Source organism: Protopterus annectens, chromosome 10.part0 (assembly GCF_019279795.1).
Source record: "Protopterus annectens isolate FY-2018-M chromosome 10.part0, PAN1.0, whole genome shotgun sequence".
Classification (NCBI taxonomy): domain Eukaryota; kingdom Metazoa; phylum Chordata; order Ceratodontiformes; family Protopteridae; genus Protopterus; species Protopterus annectens.
Genome location: NC_056744.1, coordinates 1,693,334,385 through 1,693,358,500, shown reverse-complemented (window position 1 = coordinate 1,693,358,500; position 24,116 = coordinate 1,693,334,385). Strand labels below are relative to the sequence as shown.

At 39.2% G+C, this 24,116-nt stretch overlaps 1 pseudogene; it reads left to right on the top strand.

Annotated features, from left to right (window-relative positions):
* LOC122813913 overlaps nucleotides 1-24,116 on the top strand; it is a 107,759-nt pseudogene that overhangs the window by 57,323 nt on the left and 26,320 nt on the right.

Sequence of the window (24,116 nt, the reverse complement as noted above, 5' to 3'; positions counted from 1 at the left end):
TAATTTTTAGGTAAAACTAAAGTAATTCGCAAATCTGAGCAGCTTTTTGTTTCCTTTCATCTCAGGACATTGTGTTTGGCAATTTCTAAGCAAATCAGCTCCTCCTAGATTTCTATGGTCATTTTTTGTTATTCTTTTCATGGAAAATATATTTCCTCTTCAGTAAAGTAATCTACTAGGGAAATTGCCTCCTCTTGTGTTTTTTTAAGAGCCTGGATGCCAGTTCCATCCTTGAAGTTGCTACTTGTTCCTCTCTTCAGACTTTCACTAAGTCTTATAAATTACCAGTTTGATGTTATTTCAAGGGCCAGGACAGGCTTTGCCAGGGCTATCCTGCATGGATTTGTAAAGGGCTGTTCTGTACCTTCCCCTTGCACTCTTGTACTCTCCCTTTGGGTAAAGAGTATTTCAGTAGTGAGATGGAAGGATATAGAATAATTGTGTAAAGTCTTACCATGACTGTAAATGGCCTTCTCTTCACTGTTGTAGTATTCATTCCCTCCCTGCTACCCCCTTCAGCCTTGTCCTTGTCTAGCCCTTCTAGCCAAGGGGCTTATCATCTTCCCCTGGATGTGCATGTTTTCATTGTCCCTGTGGGCATTCTCCTTCTGGGGCATTTTCAGTTCTGAGTGTGTGTTCATACGTCACCTTTATGCCCTACTCCTTGTGTGGGGAGCATACATGTGACGTATGATGTGTATAAGAACTAAAGACTAAGGTATACTGCCCAGACACTGGGCTTTCCTTGGCAGGAGATCCCTTATGTAAAGCATACTGCAACAGTGAAGAGACGTTTATCTACTGTTGTGGTTAGATGTTACACAACTGTACTTTCTTATTGGATACTGGGACAAAATCACTGCACAACTGTTACAATGTTTGCATTCAGTGATATTCACATTGTAGAATTAAGCATTTTATTTGGCAGCCCTACTTAACCTATTGGGCCTGATTCCTAAAGGCTTGCTCAACAAGTGACTTAGCTTGGTACAAGTCTGTCCTGATTATGAATGACTTGTTCTCAGTATAAGTAACTTATCAGTGTAAGGCCTATTTGTAAACAGGCTTACACTGTGTATCAGATTCCAAAAGGCTTGCTCTCAGAGTAAGTGACTTATTTTGGTGCAAGACCTAACTATGAACATCCCTACACTGGTGATCAGATTATGAAAGATCTGCTCTCAGTCTAAGTAACTTAATTCAATGTAAGGCCTACCTCTATAAATAGACATACACAAGTCTTTTGTAATGTGGCCCATTGTATATGATGGCATAACCTAATTAGTGTCACTTTCCTCTACTGTTGTGACCCTGGATATGGCCTAGCCACCATGGTTCCTCCTAACTTCTGTATAATGAACAGATACAGGACTGCCTAGGGGACTGAACCCACATTTTACCTTGCAGCAGAAAGAAAGCTTCTTCCTTCTAAGAATATGGCCTCTTTGCTCACCATAATTCCTGAAAACCAGTTTAATGGTCAGAGAGTGCCACGAGTCAATAAAAGAAGTTAGTTTGGCATAGTGACAGACAGACAGTGTGGGGCTTACCTCATCCTTTTTTTTTCAGATCCAGCTTCACCTCTGTCTGAACACACAGCTCTTACATTATACTAACTATTCATGTAGACTAAGGGTCATCTATGTACTTGAGTCTCCACTCTCATTCCTTCAGAGAGCATTATGGTGGCTTCACATTTCATAGGTTCATAGGTTCATACTAGGCTATCTGCCCTAGGGCATTTATAAGTCTAGCCAGAGTGTGTTTGGCTTTCGCCATCCATTTTAAATTAATTTTGCTATGCCCTTTTTCGAGGTTAGTATACTGTGCCTCTGTCTAACAATGACACAGAAGAGATACCCGGGGTAAACCTACGATCTCCCATCCACTCATCAAGCTTCCTCTTGAAGAGAGTCAATGAGGGACTCTGCCTAACCTGGACTGGGATTTTATTCCAGAGTGAAGGGAGCCTCTGGGTTATGAATCTGTCCCTCCAGCATGTCCTATTTATTTCAGTGCTGAGGTTCAAGTCTCTCAAGCGCGTAGCTTGATGAGATTTGGATTTTCTGAGGTGCAGCATGTCCATTAATTCTGGGTTGGACATGGCTTTATACGTCAGGCACAGATCGCCTCTGAGCAAGCAGTGTGCCACTGAGTAGAGCTGGAGTTTCTTTAACCAGGCAGCATATGGCTTCTGTTTGAGCCCTTTGATCCTCTTGGTGAGGTACTTTTGAGGTCTTTCCAGTTGCTGCAGGTGTCTGGTAAGGTACATCCCAAAAGGGGCATTGTACTCAATTATTGGCCTGATGAGAGATGAGTAAAGAGGCACGATGACCTCCCCTGATCTAGATGTGAATCCCTTCATGATTAGGTGGGCTATATAAAATGTTTTTCTAACCACTTTGGCCACGTGGTTGTCAAATGAGAGATTGCTATCAACTTGGGTCCCCAGGTCCCTAATTACTTCTTTTGTATTTAATGGATTACCACCTATGTGGTAATTTGTGGGCACTTTGTTTTTGCCAAAGGGGATGACTATACACTTTTTGGCATTTAGCTTGAGGCCATGGCTCTGGCACCAGTTGTCTGTTTCTATGAGGCCCTTTTGGAGGATGCTTGTGTCGGCTGGAGAGTCGATTATGGCCCAGTTTGCAGTCATCTGAACTTGGTCAGCCACAGTCCTTCCGTGTTGGCCTGTACCTCAGAGAAATATATACCGAACAAGAGAGGTTCCAGGACTGAGCCTTGTGGGATGCCACTTGTAACTGGTTTGGAGTCTGACATGGCTCCAGCAATTCTAACCATGTGGGTTCTGTCCTTGAGCCAGTTTGCAACCCATCTAGTGACATAGGGTTTGTTTAAGCTCTCTATCTATTATAAGTGTGGGTATTGTATTGTATCATCAGGTCCAGGTAGAGGTAGGTAGGACCACCCCACCTTCTACGGCAATGGCCTTGCCTGTTTGTTCAAAAAAATCAACCAGGTTTAAGAGGCAGGATCTGCCCTTAACAAAGCCAAACTGGGTAGTTTTTTATTAGGTGAGAGCTCTTATATCTAATGCAGTGGGTGGGGTATGTATCAAAGGCTTGAGAGGGGTCCAGGAGGTAGGTGTGGACCTTCCCTTCCCTCATGGCCTGGGTGACTGTCAAAAAGAAATCGACACCAGGTTAGAGGGAGGGATCTGCCTTAACAAAGCCAAACTGGGTAGGATCCAGTGTCTGTAGGTCCCCAATATCTTTATTTATGAGGTCCATGATGATCCTTTCCATAGCTTTGCAGACCAAGCTAGTCAGGCTTATGGGGTGATAGTTTCCAGGATCCATTGAGGCACCATCTTTATGGAGAGGGACCACTGTTGCTGTACGCCACTCTTTGGGTACATATCCTGTAGTAAGGCTGAGATTGAACAGTAGTTTTATGTTTGGGTTTAGCTCTTCTTGGAGTTCATGTAGGATGCAGCCCGGGACACCATCTGGTCCCATTGATGCTGTGTGTTTTGCTTTGGAGAGGGCGGCTCTTACCTGAGCATCTGAGATGTCAGGGGGGCAGCACTCTGCTGGGATAGATATTTGCCCTTTTGGTGGGGGGGGAGTTTGCGCTGAACCTGTCAGCTAGGATGTAGGCAATGTCTGTGGGTTCAATGTATTTTTTGTCATTTTGGACTAATTCTGAGCATATCTGGGAATTCCCACCCAGGTTCCTAACATAACTAAAGAAAGCCTTGTGATTATCCTTAGTGTCCTGTGCAATTTTTCTCTCGAACCTGGCCTTAGACGATTTTATGAGTGCCTCTAGTTTTTTGCTAATACTGATCAGAGATGCCTTCCTTTTTTGGGATTTTACTCTGTCATGTAGTAGCTTCCTCCTTCTATTGTATAGTTTATTTATAGCTGGTTTCCACCAGACAGGATGTCTGCCTTTGGAGGACTGGGTCTTGGTTTTATTTGGGATTGCATGATCCATGCATTCCTGAAGGTGTTCATAGAATGCGTTTATAAAGGATTCTGCGGTCTGGGCCATATTTTCCACAGGCTTGGGGGCTTTGAAGGATTCCACCTCGGTTTTGAGGAGTGTGAAATTTGCTTTAGAGAAGTTTTTCACTGTGGTTTTCAGGGCAGGGGGTGGAGTCGGGATGTGAATATCCAGTGAGATTAGTTTATGGTCTGATCTTACCAGTGAGGGATACACTTCTGGTCTGGAGCATAGAGTCCCCATGTTGGTGATGATCAGGTCCAGTATGTTTTCCCCTCTTGTGGGAGTGGTAACAAGTTGTTCTATAGCATTTGAGTTTATAAATTCTAGGAACATTTGGGCTAGGGTGTTGGAGCTAGAGTAATGCTCCCAGTCTATGTTTGGGTAGTTGAATTCGCCCAATATAATGGTGTTTGGAGAGACCTTCATATTTTCCAGTGTTCTCAGGAAGGCCGAGTGGAGTTCCTGGGTTTGGGAGGGTGGTCTGTTGCAGGCAATAAACTGGAAGGCAGTTTTACCCACTGTTAGTTGCACATGGATAGTCTCTGATGCTTCGTGCTGTGCCACCAACCTGGAGGTGTGGGTATCTTTGACGAATATTGATACTCCCCCTCGTTTTGTGGTTCGGTCCAAGTTTTGGGGCCGAAAAGCATGGTATGAGGTATAACCTGGTAGTGCTGGGGTGCTCTCGGGAGCCTTGAACCAGGTTTCTGTTACTGCACAGATATCGATGTTCTCCATGCTAAGGAGAGTTTTGAGCGCATGCATCTTGTGGTTTAGACTTCTGGCGTTGAGTAGCATTACTCTTAGTTTCTTATCCCTTGTGATACCTATGGAGGTGTGTTTGTCTTTTGAGCCTTGCCTAAAAAAGGCACTATGGGGAAGCAAGAGCCTTTGCCAATATCCGAAAGCCCAGGGGTGACAGGTGCAAGCCGTCCCTAGGCGAAGCATCGTGGCTTGTCGAGCATGTCATCCCAGGCTAACAGGCATTGGTTCCCCTTTGAATGACACCAATACTTAAGCCAGTTGTTGAAATTGATCAACTTGTCTTCATATTGTGGCATCATTCTTGGTGAGGGTAAGATGCTACTCAAGGTCAGGGTCATACCGGCCTGGGCTACATGCTCAGAGAGCTCCTCTTTGTCTCTTTTCATGTAGTCCATGGAGGTACATCTCAGGTCATTCACACTAGCATGGACAATGACAGAGTCATATTTGTACTTGCCTTGGAGTGACCTGAGTGCTTGTGTTATGTGACGGATCCTAGCGCCCGACAGGCAGCTCACCGTGACCTTCTCCTTGTTCAGCCTGTTGAGCAGAACGTCAGTGTGCCTGATGATTTCTCCCTTCCTGGCACACTGATGGACTTTGTTAGGTTCATAGTTCCTGGGTTCATAGGTAAATACTTGCTACCAGTCTGCAGACTTTTATAAGCCTAGACAATATCTAGAGGTGAGAATCAAACCCTTTACCTTGTATTTGTGAGGTAAAGACCTAACCATTAAGACAAACCCTCCCCTTAACCATGCAACCAGTTTTGCAGTCAGCTCTTCTATCTCTGTTTTTGAGGAGCTTAACTTCATTCATTCTGTCATGCAAGGTAAATATATGGACATAACTGGTATTGTGGTGTGATAATGTGTAGCAAGTTAGCTTGTTCTTATCTGTATTACTTGTTTCCCAGGAATGTGCTTTTAATTTGGAAAAATACATTGCAGAAGAGTTTGTACAACTGCACCAGTTTCTCCATGACAAGGAACAAAAACTAATTTATCAACTTAACAGCAAAGCATCAGAAATTCTGAAAGAGCTAGAAGAAAATCTTGAATGCATTAAAACTGGTGTTACAGAAATCCACTCAGCAGTGCCTGATATTAACTTGGAAATCAAAAAAGAAGTAGACATTCTGGAAGAGAGAAATGATGACACAGACTATCTGACAACCACTGAGGAATCCGTGTCAGGTGACACCTCAGAACATGGAAAACACAAAACTAATGGTATTCTATCAGTAAGTACAGTTTTGATTTTTGCTGTTGTACTTGCATGTCTTTCATTTTGGGAAGTGAAACACTGGGTTAGCAGCTGACATAAGGAACATTTCAGATAAAGTACCAGCAGTTTAAATTATATACAGTAATGTGCTTATTTTTTAATTACTTTTATTTGTTTGTTTTTTTCTTAAATTTTTCTGTTCATTTGCCTGAAACTGGTCAGTGGCTTTACATCAAGGCAAACCTTGTCAACTCCAAACATGCTGAAATAAACATACAGAGAACTGAAGTGCTTGAAAAACAACAAAATCCATTTCCTATCATGTCAAAACAAACTCATTCAGAACAAACAATTAAATACCTCAACCTATAATAACCTTGAGATCTCTGGATGTCAGGTTAGGGTGACGCTTCCTTACTTGCATGTTTTATTGATCTCATTGTTAAAATTAATTATACATTTGATGACTTTTGACTGGAGGACTATTTATTTAATATAAAGCCGTCTCCCCATTAAAAACTCTGATGTGTAAACTAAGCTGTGTCTTTTATATACACAAGTTCTGACTGGTGGCTGAAAATGGTGTAGCATAGCAGTTGTAGCCAAATACAATTTCTTTACTTATTGCAGGAACCTAATTATCAAGGGTTTGCTGCAAAGGATCATCAGGTAATAGGAAATACAAGGCGATTGGCTCTTGTGACCGTTTGCACCTACCAGTGCCCACCCTCATACTGAACCTACTTTGTCAAGGAGTGCCAGGCCAGTCGGACCAGGGTTGAAGTTGTGAATACCTGCCCAAACGTCCAGTTCCTGGTTTAAGGCAGATAATGTATTACACTGCTTAATTTGCAGGGGAAGTCAATTATAGAGATGGGGAAGGTGTTGTGTAGTGAGCCTCTTTCTCTACATTGTTTTATTTACTTGTTGGTGGAGATTTAGATTCTTTGTGGACTATTCCATTCATGGAGATTCAAAAGATCAAGGACCACCAAGTTCCTAATGGCTTGAAAGGAAAGGCAGAAGTCTCCCCTCAGAAGTCTGTAAGATACTGAATAAAAGGACATTTTTTTCTGGTAGCTTAGGGTTTTTTAACAGGTGATCTCCTTAGTTAGGAGCCTCTGGAGTCTTGTTATTTGTTAGATAAGTCTAGTAGGGACATTCCAGAGAGGACATTATATTCAATAATTGGCATAATCAGTGCTGAATATAATGGGGAAAGTGACCTGTTTGGATCTGGAAAGTATCTCCTTGTCAATCAGCTGTGCTGAGTAGAAATGCTTCCTGACTTCTGTTCTTGCGTGATAATCAAAGGAGAAAGAATTATCTGAAGTACCAAGATCTCTAACTACTTTCTAATTTCAAAGTGGGATATTGATGTCCTGTACTGAAAGGAGGGAATATTTACCAAACAGAATAATGTTACACTTGTTAGACTTTCATTTATGCCCATTACTAGCACATCCATGTTCTTTTCACATGGCTTTGGGTATCAAATGGTCACTTGACAAGGACTCACAGTTTGCAGTCCTATACAAGCCTGGTTAGGCAGAGGTCTTGGTTGATAGTCTGGAAATCAGAAAAGTAAATGCAAAACAAAAGAAGTCCCAACACGGGACACAATTGTTTACCTTCATGTTGTTTGATGAAGCACCTGCTACCCACATTGTATAGGTTCTGTCTTTCAGTCAGTTTGCTATCCATCTTTCTACATATGCTCAATGCATTATAAAAAAAGACCCTTATCTGTCTTAGTGTAGTGCCAAAGGCCGTGACCAGGTTGAGGTTTGCTGTGTGTACATCATGGCTGCAGTCAGTAGCTTGTTTTACTCTTTCAAAGACTTGAAACCAGATTCATTAGAAAGGATCTGCCCTTGACAAAGCCAAACTGCTGCAACTGGCCTGATGCCATTTGTAATGTCGTAGTGAATCAGGTTAGGTACAGTATGCCCCATGGCTTTGCTTATGAGACTTGTAAGGCTGATGGGCTTCTAATTCCCAGCATCAGCGTTGTGGCCACCGTTGTGAAGTGACATCATCATTACTGTGCACTGAATGTCAGTAAAACACAAGTTAAATAGTTTGAGTTGTTCCACAAGTACTTGCATGGTACTGTTTATTAAACAGCAATGTATGTTATCATGTATCATGCAGAAAGCATGTTTAGTCTTTGAGAGTACCTTTAGTATGTGAACCATGGTGGTGATAATGGGGGCAGAGGGATTCTGGGATAAGGGGGTTTGACTCATCATTTCCAGAGTGAAGTTAGGACTCAGTTTGTTTGCTAGTATATTTGCAATGTCTACTGAGTCAGAGTTAGTGCTACCATCTTGAATAAGTTTTGAACAATGATGGTTGTTATTTCCTTCTTTCATGTCACACAACTAAAGAAAGATTTGTTGTCGTCCTTAACTTCATATGCTAACTCAAGTTCATGGACTGCCTTAATAGTCCTATAGTCCTATTAACCTTTTTTGTTTTAGTCAATTTTCTAATGTCATCCTTGATTTGAGGGTCCTTAGATCGGATTTATATTTTAAGTATTTTTTTTTTCTTTTTGTTGCAAAGTTTATTCTGTTGGGCCACCAGGTGGTTTCATTTTAAACTTTACATTATATTTAGATCTGATGCATATGGTCAGTTGTATACATTTATATAAGTGGGCATTGAACTCTTTTGTGTAGCTCCCTGCTGAGAAGTCTGACATTAAGCTAGAATAAGTGAATCTTCAAAGTTTATCATAGAATTTGGTAAGATTTGTGTATTTTTAATCATTGAATTCTGAGACATTGTCAAGTTTTGAGGTTTTAGTCATTAAGGTGACTAGTGAATGAACAAACTTCTCCAGGGAAGGAGATAGCAGGGGAATAGTGCATGAAAAAAGCTATATTTTTAAGGACCAAGTCAAGAATATTAGCCCCTCTAGTGTGTTTCAAAATCTCTTCCAGGGAACTTTTGTTTATCAAACAAAGAACTTTTGGATGTATCCTACATTTGAGGTATAGATTCATGAGTAGTTAAAGTCTCCCCAAATAATTAAGTTTTGTTTATAGGTAGTTCACTGATTTACATTTAAGAACCTTACATGATTATTAGGAGAAACGAAGGGAGTCCTGTAAAAGGGTATAACATGATAGCTATGTTTATGGGTCCCTGGAAATCTATATTGGTGTGATGTGGTCCCTAAAAATATAGAGATGCCATCACAGTTGCCATGTAGTCTGAAGACATAATAGATACAAAACCTAGCTATGGACAGAGTGTTTTCTTAACATTTAAAACAAAATTCAGTAATTACTCAAACATGGAGGTACTTCAAATGCAGGAGGGCCTCAGTGTTGGACAACTTGTTGAGACCTCTGGCATTGAGCAGAGCCACCTTAATGGAGCATGTTTTGGATTTGAGATGTTAGTTATGTTGGCATGTCCATCAGCGGGACTCTGCCTAAAAAGCCACTATGGATGCAGCAAAGCTTTAGTCAGTATTTTGAAGGTTTGGAACAAGAGTGGCAGGCTGTCCATGGCAGAGCATGTAGGACTGTCTAGCATCTCATCTCATGTTGACACATATTGAATCTGGTACCAAATATTTAGCCAATTGCTGATGCTACTTATCTTGTCTTTGTACACAGTCGTCATTCTTGGGAAGGGAGGAAGGATTCCTCTTAGGACCAGAATCTTCCCTGCATTTGTGATTTGCATGAAGCATTCTGCCATGCCTCTCTGCATAGCCCTCAGAGTTTTGCATGCCAAGTCATTCACTCCCACATAATCATATTTGCTATGTGAAAGTACCTTAAGGTCTACTGAGATGTCAGAGATCTTGGCATCTGAAAGGCAATTCTCCATCACCCTTTGTCCAGAGAGGATGGATGGTATTTTGAGTGTAGAGTCATCACTCACTAAAACATTTTTATTTGTAGAGTAGTCTGGTGTACTAGATCTGAAATTATTTAAATCCCGGTGACTCTCTGTTGGAAGTATGCCAGAAGATGATGTGGTGTTACATTTTCTGAGACTTAGTCTTTATGGATCTAGGAGGCTTTAGCAATAACTTTTTACAGCCACAGTGTAAGACATTTAACAATGGGTTAGTGTAGACTGTTTTGGAATGTGTGGTGCCTACTGTCTGTGTCTTTTTGTGGGAGTGAAGACTCCATGTTAGTTAAATGCTTGCATCTCTCAAAAACATAATGTCTTTGTATATACTAAGTAAAGCTCATTATCTGTGAGCAGCAAGCAGTTACCATACTGCTTAAGGATACCCAGTGCTGTGAGACTCACAGCAAAAGGAAAACCAGCTGTCTGAACTTCTCTATTCGTCCAGAGGTTTGCAAAATGTATTTGAAATATACAGAGTATTATATTCAGTTAAATGAGATGGGCATTCAGTTAAACGAGATGGTTACTAGACTTTACTGTGCAGAAAACAACTTGTGTTAAGTAAGCCGAGAAGTGTATAACGGTATCCTACAAACCCCGAATTTGCCACTTCCTTTAGAAGGAAATCAGTTTTAAATTGTGACTTTTAATAAAGGTTTGGATCAAGATATTAACTGTAAAAGAGAAAGTATGTAAAAATGTATTCCATCTAAAGAATTTCACCCAGTGAACAATTGATAACAATTGTTATGTGTACCATCATTCTGCCAAAAACAAGCATTGCCAGCATAGCAATGCACACCATTACTACACATTTGCTTTAAACAAAATGCTATGAATCTCAGACAGCAAATCTCAAATGTACAGAGACAAGCAGAGAAGTTAAAAAAATGCAAAAGTACGTTTATTGTGTAAGCGCTTTCGTAATCAAGTTACTTCTTCAGACGCATAATAAAATCCCAAAGAAACACTCCATTTATACCATAAATTAATTAAATAATTTCCCCTCCAAAATTTTTAAAGATACAAACAATATCAGTTCAACAAAGATGGTTTATGATTCACATTATTAAGCCCTCTATTAAATCAGATTCCACATATATATTAGACAAAACAATAAAAATATATATATAAAAAATATTGTAAAAAAACAGTAAACAGGCTATTTCTTGATCTTCCTGTTCCTTAGAACAGGTTTTAGGGGCACTGAATCATTAAGTCCGTACCCCCTATGAGCTCCAAGTCTAAAATCCACCTTAGTTCTGCTAGTTCTGTGTTATTGGTCACATCACCTAATCTTTCAATATAAGCTAAAACTTGAAGCACTTGAAATAAAAAAGTGTGTTCTGTACCCACAGACAAAGTGTGTTTGGCCAATGTACTGTAGTCTTCCCCCCTTCTGATGCAGTATAAGTGGTCCCTAATATGTTCTTTCAACTGACAATTTGTTTTCCCAACGTAGAATCTATAACATTTCACACAATGCTAAATAGATAAGATTCTTAGTATTACAACTTGCCTTAGTTCTAATCTCCCATAGATAACCTGTTTCAGGGTGCCTAAAGAACCTTGACTGGTCCATATACATACAATAATTGCAGTTACCACAACCTTTGGTACCCATCTCCAAATGGGTAAATGTGTTATTAAATTTCGGATAACATCATTGTTGCTTGAGATTTCTCTTGTTACTATATATAAATTTCGGACACTGCCCTACTTGCCTTTCTGTTTGCTCATCAACCAATAGAATATGCCAATTCCTGTTTATAATATCCCTTACACTCCCTACACCTTGCGTGTAAGAGATTACCATAGGTATCCTTGTATCCCTCATATTACATCTATCCTCAGTCCCGTGGCAGTCTGAAAAGTATGGCTTTCGTCTTGTACTTCTTTCCCCCATTACCTGTTCGTATGCTGCATCACTTTCCTTTTCAGTGTATCGTCTACCTTCAAATTCTTTTTTTAGGGCCAATAAACTTACTGAAAAGTCATTGTCACAGTTGGTAAGACGTGATGGCCTTAAAGCTTGCACCTTTATAATATTGGGGAAAATGTGAGGTGGATGCATGCTTGGGATTTTACTATGTGTCTGAAGAAGTAACTTGATTATGAAAGCGCTTGCACAATAAACGCACTTTTGGATTTTTGAACTTCTGTGCTTGTCTCCGTACATTTGGGATTTGCTGTCTGAGATAACTGCTTTGGAATTTGCTCACATTTTGCTTTGGGACATTTCTTGTGTGAAATGCTATGAATATCGATAGTGATATCCCCTCTTCTGCTATTTCCAGTAATAACAAAAAAGTAGACCAACACCTGTTGACCTGCAGATACTGTTGCTTTAGACAACTAGTAATTATGACATGCCAATTTCTGTGTTGGAGTTGCCACCAGACAATTGCTTAGTTTGAAAATAATCACTAAAAGAATAAGTGATGCCTTTCTAACCCAATCTAATAGTCTTGGGAAAACATGTTGAAGGAGGTGTGCTTAACCCAGCAGTAGAAATGTTATGACTTTCAAAGGTTTGAGTTGCATTCTAGGTGCATCCATAGTCTCTTCTTTCCATTTAACCCAAAAATATTAGTGTAACAGAGCAGGACAGTAGCCAGTATGCATGTGGGTTATTTGGTTATGAACAGTGCTAGTACAGATCATATTATTCTGTTATTTTAACCTACAGAAGGGTTTTGATGTTTATTAAATAATATGAAATGAGTAATTGCCATCAAAGGAGCATGTAATTGTTTTCATCGAGCTGTCAGAGCATCATAACATGTATCTTAGATCTGGTAGTCGGTTTACATTTGTAAGTATTTCTTTTTTGACTGAAAGGAGCTGGTGAAACAAATCATTTATACATTTCTGACACTTGGTTGGGGCAGACCCATGTGTATATTTCAGTAACCAGTGTCTTTTGGTGGTCTCATGTGAGTAGAGGAATTTGATGAAGTGCATGTTTGAAAAAGATGGCTTTTACCTGTAAGAACTGCTTTAATAGTACAGCAGAATAGGGTTCAATTTATTTTCAAACAATGACAAGTTTTAAAGTTACAAGACCCTACTTAATGCAGATCTCTGCAGAAACATTTCCTGAGATTGCCAGTTAGACTGAAAGGCTAGGCTGTTGTCTGTCTGGGCATTTTCAGAGTTCCTTGAGCTCCCTAACTTGCCTTATCCTTTCTGGGCTTATGTCTACCTCAAGTCTTGATCAAGATCTTACTGTCATTTCTGACAGATTTCATACCATGAGGGGATGCGTTTTTTTCTTGAGTATTCCTGTGTGAGAGAGGCCTACATCTGCATACAGATTAGCTTGTGATTCCTCATTAATAAGAATGTTGTCTTAGTTTAAGGATGGAAATTCAGGAAACGTAGCACTTTGTCAGCAGCATGTCATTTCTCTTGTTCACCATGGGGGTTGTACATTGTATGTATAACCCACAGCAACATTTTGGCTGTTGAGACAACCTTGTAAATGGAAGGTGGAGCAGAAAAGGGAGCATCATATTAAGTGGTGTGACAATTAAAAATGGTGGGAGTAGTTCTTTCTATGGGCTAACAATTAAAAATGGCATTAATAGTTCTTTCCATCAGAGTATTAAGTTGTACCGGTCACTATGCAAGGGTGCCAGGAAGAAACTTAGCAGTATCCTCTTCATTGTCATTAGTAGTGTGCCCAGATATTTGGGTCAGTTAAACCTTATTGTTGATAATTTTGTTCTCTAATACAGGCCTCGTTGAGCAGGAAGATGTCCAGTATCTCAACTGATATCATGGAAGACTGTTGTAGATCAAGCATAACTCTGAAAAAAAACTGTCTTTCAGCTAAAAGTGCCAAACAATGCATTTATCTTTAAACCTCCTGGGTGTACATATATGGTTGTGGTCAGTGAGGATTTTCTCTTAGCTGTACCACTGAACTCTTCACTGCTAATGTAAAGAACACAGAAGAGAGTGGTCATCCTCGATAGGTCCTCTGCTTTAGTTAAAACAGAGAGCAAATATAACAGATCATGCATACATGGCCTGTGGAGTGGTGCATAATAATTTACTTATATTGGCAAACTGCCCTTAAATATGGAATTATCATCACTCAGGTAAATTGTCAGTAAATTGAAGAGAAGTATTTGTAAAAGTCCAGAAGCATAATAGCATAAACTGTTTGTTGTGAGTTATCCAGTTGTGTACGATTCACATATATGTGTTGGGCATTACATGACTCTGACAATACTTCAGAGATCTTCCTTGCACTGGACACACATTTATAGCTGTGTGACCCACAAACCTTTTCACTATGCACTGGCAAAACTTTGATCTCATTTGGATGAAAGGAAATAAAGCTGTAGGTATGAGTTTTGCAGTGCGTTTGCCCAACTTGGGAAATAAAATTGTCTTTGGTACTTGCGCTACTAATAGTGCATTGTAAGTTAAAGTGTGTACCAACTTTGTAACAACTGGAATCCAACCATTCTTAAATGCCATATTGCATGTAATATCCCAATTATCTGCATTCACATGGACTATCCCATGACATTCCATTCTCATCAGTCACATGTAATATCGGGTGGTACTCCATTATTGGTAGTAACATGTAATATCCCATGATGCTCCATTAGCATCAGTCATGTAATGTCCTGTGATACTGTTTTATCATTCATTTGTAATATCCTGTGCTGTTCCATTATCATCACAGTGAGTTTACATTATAATCAGTGACATGGACTATCCTGTGTTACTCCAGTGTCATCAGTTATATGCAATATGCCATGGTACTCCATTGTTTCTTATCCCGTGGAATATCCTGTGATACCCAATTACCATCAATCACATATCATATCCTATTTACTCCATTATCATCAGCCATGTGTAATGTCCTGTGATACTCCGTTATTATCTGGTACATGTAATACCCTGCAATATGCCATTATCATTGGTCACATTTAATATCCTGTGATATTCCCTTAACACCTGTACTGCAAACTAATGGCCCTCTTGGATAGGGGAAATGTAATTACCCCAGCATGTACTTGTTTATCCCATCTTTTCATGTTTGCAATTCAGTGCACATGTAAATAGCTGCATGGATGTGTCTGTCCCTCTCCAAAGAAAGTACAGTACAAAATGTAAGAATAAACCTAAGTGGTTGAAACCAGATTTAAACAGGTTATATAATAAAATATAAAAGTTCATTGCATGAAAAAATAAATGTAACACTCATAATGCTAAAAAGACTCCCATTAAACTAAACAGGGGACTCTGGACACTAACCAAATCAACAAAAGCCATATATGAGGTAAATATAGCTACCCAGGTGAAGGATAACCACAAAGCTTTCTCTAACAGTGTTAGAAACCTCAGAAACAATTCCCAGCACTGCAGAAAGCTATCTTTAAATGACATCACATACCGAGGCTCAGAGGACATGGCCAGTATACAAGAGGACACATTTTGCTCAAACTTAACTCCCTCTCCACTCCTATATTCCTAGATCACATACTGACATCTATACCCTTCCAAAAATCCCCAAATAACAAGTCCTCAAGGCACCGTCCAAGGCTATGAGCCTATTTCTTTGGGGCCAGATAACATAATGGGCTGCCTGTGTAGCCCTATAGGTTCATAGGTAAATATTAAGCTAACTGCCCTTAAGAGCTATTTTAAGCTGAACCAACAACCCCAGGCCAGAATCAAAACCTGCACCTTGTGTCTCTGAGGTGGCAAACTTAGCCATTATGTCAAACTCACTTTCCCGGGTGCATGTCTAACTGGAGGGGGTTAATTATAACTGCTTTCTGCACTAACCTGTTAGCAGGAAAGACCATGGCAGTAGATTTTTATGAATGACATGACCTCTTCTTCTTTGCAGTTAAAAAGAGGGACAACATTTTTTGTGAGATCCCTTAATGAGGCTATTCAATATCAGCCTTCAAAGAGACTTTGTGCCAGAAGAATGGAGAGCAGCAGCTGCCACCCCCTTACACAGAGGTGGGTAGTCAATAGACCCAGGTAATTATACACCCATAAACCTGACCAACCTCATCTGTAAGGCTGCGGAAAGGATTATTATGGAATTAATAAATAAAGACATCAACCCAAACCAGTTCATGTCCATTAGAAGCAGATCCTGTCTACTTAACCTGGTCAGTTTTTTGGGAATAAAAGGTTTTGCTTTAGTATGCATTTTCTGAAGGATATGAAGTCTGAAACTCAAATGCCTGTTATTATTTAGTGACTTCAATCCTCAGCACTGTTCCAGAAAACCACACATTTTATGAGGAACAGAACAAAATTATAATTCCCAAATCTGGACATTTTGTTAAAATCTGGACAGTTGAGAGGAATTCCTGTAGGTCTTCAAGCCAACCAATTCATGACATGATGGTCTGTTTGGTTTTTACTTGAGCTAGCTTTATGCTAGTACACATGAATAAACAAAATATGGTCTTGTTTGTAACTGGAAAGAAAAAGGAGGTCACATTAATTCATAAAAATCTACTTGCATGCTTTTTCCTGCTTCTGGTTTTGTTGCTTACATTTGCAGAACATTTGTGCATGTGCTGTAATGGTAAATATACAGTAAAGGAACATGAACATTTCAAAATTTGCATGCTGATTGGACAAACTAATAAGCAAGCCCATTGTAAATTGAACATTCCCCACAGGTGGTAGTTTAGTAAGTTCACTTTCTCTGTGACACTATTGATCAATTTAAGAGGTTAAAAATTCCATCCATTCACATCCATAACCCCTTTTTTCTATTTTTGCACATGGGGTTAGAGTGTTACTTCAACAGTGACAGTCATCTAGAGCCAAGGTTTACATTGCTATGTGACTAGTGCTGCTTTAGTTCATCCACAGCGCACACAACACACACAACATGCACAACACACACACACACACACACACACACACACACACACACACACACACACACACACACATCTATGGGCAATTTAAAGTGTCCATTCCACCTACTGCATGTCTTTGGAATGTGGGTAGAAACCGGAGCACCCAGAGGAAACCCTCAAGAACACAGGGAGGACATGCACATTCCCATGCAATGCATTTAAAAAAGCTACCGGATAACCAGCGAACAAGACAGAGGCCAACAAGAATTACAAAATGATATGGAAGACCTCTAGTTCTTCACAAGAACAAAATGTAATAAAGCAGTTAAGCACCTTCATCCTTTGTAAGCGAACCATGGGCTTTCTCAAAACTGCTATTTAATGAGTTTTCACACATTTAGACTCATCTACAACCACATGACAAGTCACCCCACAATAATAATGTTTGTAATGTCTGGCATAATTCTAAAAATGAAATTAACTTCATATAAACCAAATGTACCATAAAAGTTGATATTGTATAAACATTGTAAATAGTTACGCTTGATTCTTATGTAAGGCACTACAGAAATGTGTGAAAATTCATTAAATGACAGTTTTGAGAAACTCCAAAGTTCACTTACAAAGGACAAAAAGTACTAAATTGCCTTTTTATTGTTTATCAAATGTTGCTCTTATAAAGAATTGGAGATCTTCTGTTTCAGATTTAAAAAAAGCTCACAATTTCAGTGCCAGGAGCACCCCTACAAGTAGCTGCATGGCATATCCTGCAACCTGATTAAAAACAGATAACTAACTAAAGCCTCTTGCCTCACAAAACAGACATCTTCCTTTATTTAGTGACTATATTTCTCAGTGACATGTCAGAAAACTACATGCAAATATTGTAAATGCACCATTAATAGTTTCCACAAGAGATATAATAACAAACTAAAAAAATTCAGCAATTTACTGTGCATTTACAGAACATATTAAGTTCATATATTGGCTGTTCCAGACTACCAGAAGCAGATGGAAGAGCACAGAATTCTTTTTATACAGTTGTTGTTGTTGCTGTTGTGTCTTTCGGCTTTTCCCGGTTAGGGGTCGCCACAGCGGAACTCCGGTCCGCTAATGATTGTTAGTTGATTTTTACGTGCCGAGTTACCAGCCCTGACGCACAACCTTCAACGAAGGTACGCCCATTCACGCATGTCTCCATGCAGAAGATGCTCTAGTTGAGAATCTAATTTTATAAATTAAGACTTTTTTTCTTAAATAATTTCACTGTATAATAGTAACAATCGACAGGCTGTGAGTATCACAGGATTTATCCATGGCTGGCTTTGTTTAATCACTCAGGCTTCATTCACCCTCTTGCTCAAGTTGTGCCATCTGTAGGTAAATCCTGCATTACTCACACCATGTAGTGGATTACTGTTAAATGAACCCTTATTCAAACTACAGAATTGTGGTTCTCCCTACTTTTGTTTGTTTATACTTTGTTGATCATGTTATTCCCACAGGACTAGTATCCTGTTTTCGGGGGAGACCCAATGTTGTGTTTACACTGCTAACCTCCTCTGCTCTTCTTAGTAAGTGCGTTAGGGTCTTTTGTATCTACCTGAAACCCGCCATCTTTTGCAGAAGCAAACGTAAATTTAACTGTTAGTAACCCTTGGTCTGGGCAGACTATTAGTCTTGGAATATATTTTAGACCACAGTTTTGTCTGAGCCTTGCTGCATTATAGTCTTACCCTGCTGCGTACTGCTGAGTCCTGCACAAATACAGGTAACATTTGGCACTGACAAATGAGTGTATTTGGATTATCCCTCCCACAACAGTTATTCATATTCTAACCCAGCTGTTCTCATACCCCTTGCATCCTTTGGACCTCATCCATTTTTCCCTCAGCATTGGTCATTAAATTAATTTGCCGCACTGTTCCATAATTTTCTCCACCACCACAGAGTGGATATCTTGTTCCTGCTACATCTTGACTGCCATCTTGGGCCATTTCTTATAGATGTATTAAGTAATTTAAGTAATCCTCCATGGTTTGTCATCCTCTGATTACTTTGCAGCTGTCTTCTAGTAGCTTCTACAACTTTCGTGCAGCCCCATGCCTTCTCCATCTTATCCCTGTTCCTAAGTTTTCATTCCTACTCAGCTATGATCCCACTTTTTCCATCTTTCAAGGCTTCCCTTATTGCTTTCTGTTTTCCTGTTCCTTAAATTTGATCACCCAGTCTTTTTCTAAACACAGGTCTTAACTGGAACTCTGTGCCCTCCTGTCACTGTCCTTAATTTGTGTAAAGGAGAGAGAGAAAGATAGTAGCAAGGGACATTTTTCAACATGGAAATGAAGGCATTCTTACTTGCATAATTGTGGCAAGGAAATTTGCACTTGTTAATGACTGATTATTTTTACTGTTTTAACTGCACTTCTGGTAACAAATGTCAGTGCTACCCTGTTGAAAAAAATAACACAATTTACATTGAAAGCATTACATGAAAACAGCATATTTTTCACCGACTGCAGTAAAAGAAAAGATGAACTGTACTGTGCGTCTTTTACAGGCTCCAGAATCATTTGAAGATGTTGCTGTTACTTTCTCAGCAGAGGAGATGAAGATGTTAACAAAACAAGAGAAGGAGCTTTATAAGGAAGTGATGCTAGAGAACTATGAAACCTTAGTTTCAGCAGGTAGGTCTTGTCCCATCTTAAGGAGTGGTCTTTGTTCTGAGAGTTACAAGTACCTTATTAAAATGCTATGCCGAGATGCCTTGTGTGTTTATTTGCTACCTGAGTAAGTGAACCAGTCACTGAGGACCATTTTAGTCATAAATGAAGCCACAAGGAAAACGCTATATATATATATATATATATATATATATATATATATATATATATATATATATATATATATCATCATCATCTTCTTACGGCTGTTCCCGTTAGGGGTCCCCGCAGCGGACCATCTGTTTTCATTTCTTCCTGTCCTCTGCATCGTGCTCTGTCGCACCAACCACCTACATGTCCTCTCTCACCACATCCATAAACCTTATCTTAGGCCTTCCTCTTTTCCTGTTACCTGGCAGCTTCATCCTTAGCATCATTTTCCCAATATACTCAACATCCCTCCTCAGCACATGTCCAGATTAACATAATTTTGCCTCTCTGGCTTTGTCTCCAAACCTTCCAACCTGGGCTGACCCTCTAATATACTTATTCCTTATCCTGTCCACCCTCGTCACACCCAGTGCAAACCTTAACATCTTTAACTCTGCCACATCCAGCTCAAACTCCTGCCTTTTTGTTAATGCCACTGTCTCCAACCCATATAACATAGCTGGTCTCACTACCCTCTTGAAGACCTTCCCTTTCACTCTTACTAGTACTCGTCTGTCACAAATCACTCCTGACACTCTTCTCCACCCACTCCATCCTGCCTGTACTCTCTTCTTCACCTCTCTTCCACACTCACCATTACTCTGAACTATTGATACCAAGTATTTAAACTCATGCACCTTCGCCACCTCTACTCCTTGCATCCTCACCATTCCTCTATCCTCCCTCTCATTCACACACATATATTCTGTCTCAGTCCTGCTGACCTTCATTCCTCTTCTCTCTAGAGCATATCTCCATTTCTCCAGGGTTTCCTCCACATGTTCCCTACTCTCAGTACAGATCACAATGTCATCTGCAAACATCATAGTCCACGAAGAGTCCTGTCTGATCTCGTCTGTCAACCTGTCCATCACCATTGCAAATAAGAAAGGGCTCAGAGCTGATCCTTGATGTAATCCCACCTGCACCTTAAACGCATCCGTCACTCCCACAGCAGACCTCACCGCTGTCACACTACCTTCGTACATATCCTGTACCACTCTTACATACTTCTCTGAAACTCCCAACTTTCTCATACAATACCACAACTCCTCTGTATATATATATATATATATATATATATATATATATATATATATATATATATACACACACACACACACACACACACACACACACACACACACACAAATGGGAAGTTAATGCACAATGCATCCAAATACAGAAATAAAAGGAAAAGCATATCCTGGTGCCTCATTCTACATTCCCGTCATTTATATGAATCAAGTGGGCAGTTTATAGGCTGCAGTTCAACCAGAATGTTTTTAAAGAAAATTTTTATTAATATAACATATTTACAATGTATATACAGGATATACACAGGAAGAAATTCACCATCACATGCTGTTACACATTGTTAGGAATATACTGAATTGTAAAGATAATCTTGCACAATTAACATGTTAAGAATCTTGGTATATCAGTAGCAACCTTTCAAGGCTATCCCAACCAGTAAAAGTATTAGATTTATAGATCTTATTCTAATCACTCCTTTTTCAGTTGTACATAGTATTGCTGTCAAATTTAAACATTCTTTATAACATAGGAGCTGAGTTCAGTTTCCAATTTTTTGTAATAACTTTTCTAGCAACTGCTAAAAAAGACTTCAGAGTATTTTTGTTGTTGGAGGAAGTTGATTTACCTGGAGAAAACCTACAAGGATACAGGAGAAGCATACAAGCTCCAAGCATAATATAAAAAGGAATAAACTATGGACCCAGGAATTAAGTAGAAAAAATAGTAACCAGACTATTCAGAGACCTGCACATTGAGTTTAGATAAAGACATCTCTGCACTGCCTCATTTTTCAGATGGCCCTCAGAATACCAACATCTTTCCACACCCCAACCGATAAAATCATGAGCGATCACCCTGCTATTTGTAATGTCACACTTTGTTTTAGTGGGTTACAAGGGGTAATTGACACTTTTTTATTAGTCTGTTTTCTTTCACTGTTACCTATTCTTATTTTAGATATCACACTAGGTTATGCCATCTGTTCTTATGTTAACCTATAATCCCTTACCCATTGTGCAGTCTCCTTTGAGATACCAGATCTCCTCTATATTTTTGTGTGTGTCTCTCATGTCCATGTTCAGTTATGATTAATTGGATATTTCAGATGTAATCTGTTGTCACTGAACTGCAGTTTACACCAGAAATGTATAACTTTGTATATCCATTTTCCACATCTGTATGACCTCAAAGCATAGCTCATCTGTTGGCTATAACAAGGTATGTCACCTCAGTAAGATAGGATTTCTGTGCGATACACATTACAAAGTTCTAGAACTAAGTACAGATAGCAGCATTCTGAACTTCAGAGTTTTTCTCTGCTGAATCTAATACACATGTCATATGTCATTCTAAACATAGGCATAATAAGAAACGTTGATATATTTTAGGCATTCTGAATATCTGCTGTTTTTTCACATGAATACAACTAGTCATACAGTTTGCAAATTGTGATAAAAAGTTTCCTTACCAAGGACCCAGATGCAGCTGCCTCATTAATAAACACAAATGTTTAAAGACTTATTTTGAATATATTGCTTTTTTAAAAAAATTGCAAAAATTGTTTACTAGTATAAGCTGAAGTGAAACAATAATCACTGCTAGAAGGAAATAACTTCTTTAAAATGTATTTAATGAAACTGGACTGGATATGAATAATACATTCAAAACTGAAATTCTGCTATTCCTGAACAAATGAAACATTTACTATTATTGTAGTACTTTGTAATTCTTTTGGTAAACATGCTTAAGTATGGAACCGTGGAAGACTGAGAGAACATGTTTTAATCTTGTTAAATTAAACTAAACTGTTCACAGGAGTTCTTTGAAAGAATAACATACATATATACATATATATTTTTTAATGTGTAGGTTACAAGATCCCCCGAGAGGCGTTGTTAGTGCTATTTAAAGAAGAGTATGATGAACAGCCAGTGACCGACAAGGAGGGGATAAACAGAACAGAACACAAGAAAAATTTTAAAGAAAATCCCGACAGTAAGTGAACAGCTTATTAATGATGCATTTTTATGAAATTTTTTACTCTCCTTAAAATACTTCGAGGGGAATGGTAGAAAATATATGCGTGGTAAAAGAATGAAGGCAAAAGTCTAAAAATATAATGTTAATCTGAGCAAAATGCGTGTGTGTGTGTGTGTGTGTGTGTGTGTGTGTGTGTGTGTGTATATATATATATATATATATATATATATATATATATATATATATATATATATATATGTAGGGGTTGAAGATGGATGGATGGATGTACATGTAGCTTATTTTTTATATAAATAAATATTCTTAAATTAATGATAGCTCTGAACTGTGATTTAGTAAATATGGTGGAAAACAAGAGGACGTTAAGGACAAGATTATTATTATTTTTTTAATAATAGCTCATTAAATAAAAATTGTACTTTGTTGTCTAGTAAGTTGAATTAGCAGTTATTTTCATGCAATTTGGCGTATAGACCAGGTTACTTGTACATTAGAGTGTAGATTCAGTAAACCCTACATGCAAGTGCACTGTTTTGTATTTAGCAAGCTGCTCTACACAGTGTGTAGAGTCGTGCAACCACTGTAAACACCGTGGTATGCTAATTACAGCATAAGCAGATGAATTGTATACTAATCATCCAATCCGTGGTAGAGCTATTTGATAAGATATAAGGAAACCCTGTAGACTTAGTGCTGGTTTTCCCTGCAAATTCTAAAACCTATTGAAATATGTCCATGGAAAGGGGTTTACACAGAAAGAATGTTAGGGGCTGCTGTTTATGTGAATTTGGAACAGGCTAAAGTCCGTGCTGCTGCTACTAATGGACCACGGCCAAGAAAAATAGTTTTCAAACCCCAGTTAACTTATCACAGTCTATATGAGGTGGAAATTGTACAATGCTACAGGGTAGATGCAGACTCACTACAGGAACTCTGCAACCTCTTTTGTCCTAGACTCAGACAAAGGTCAAACCGAGGGGAATTAATACCAGTGGAGAAAAAAGTATGTGTAGCAATTAGAATTTTAGCTACAGGATCCTTTTGGAGAGTATATATATTTTCCTCATGCTCTTGATGGCAGTGCCACAATTATGCAAGAGTTATACCCTGTAGCACAATACCCTGCAGTACTGGGTGCCATAGATTGTACACATATATAAATCAAGGTACCACCTGGGGAACAGGGAAGGTCCTGCATAAATAGAAAGGGTATCCACTCCGTTAACTGCCAAGTCATGTGTAATGCTAGGGTAATTCTCTTGAATGTATGTGCTGGCAACCCAGGCAGCTACCATAACTCACATATTTGGCACACCTCCCAACTGTATCAGATGTTCACTAGAGGTGATATTCCACAGGGTCATTTACTGGGGGATGCAGGTTATGCACTGGAACCACGGCTGATAACACCTATCAGAGATGGACACATACACACACACACACACACACACACACACACACACACACACACACACACACACACACACACACACACACTCAC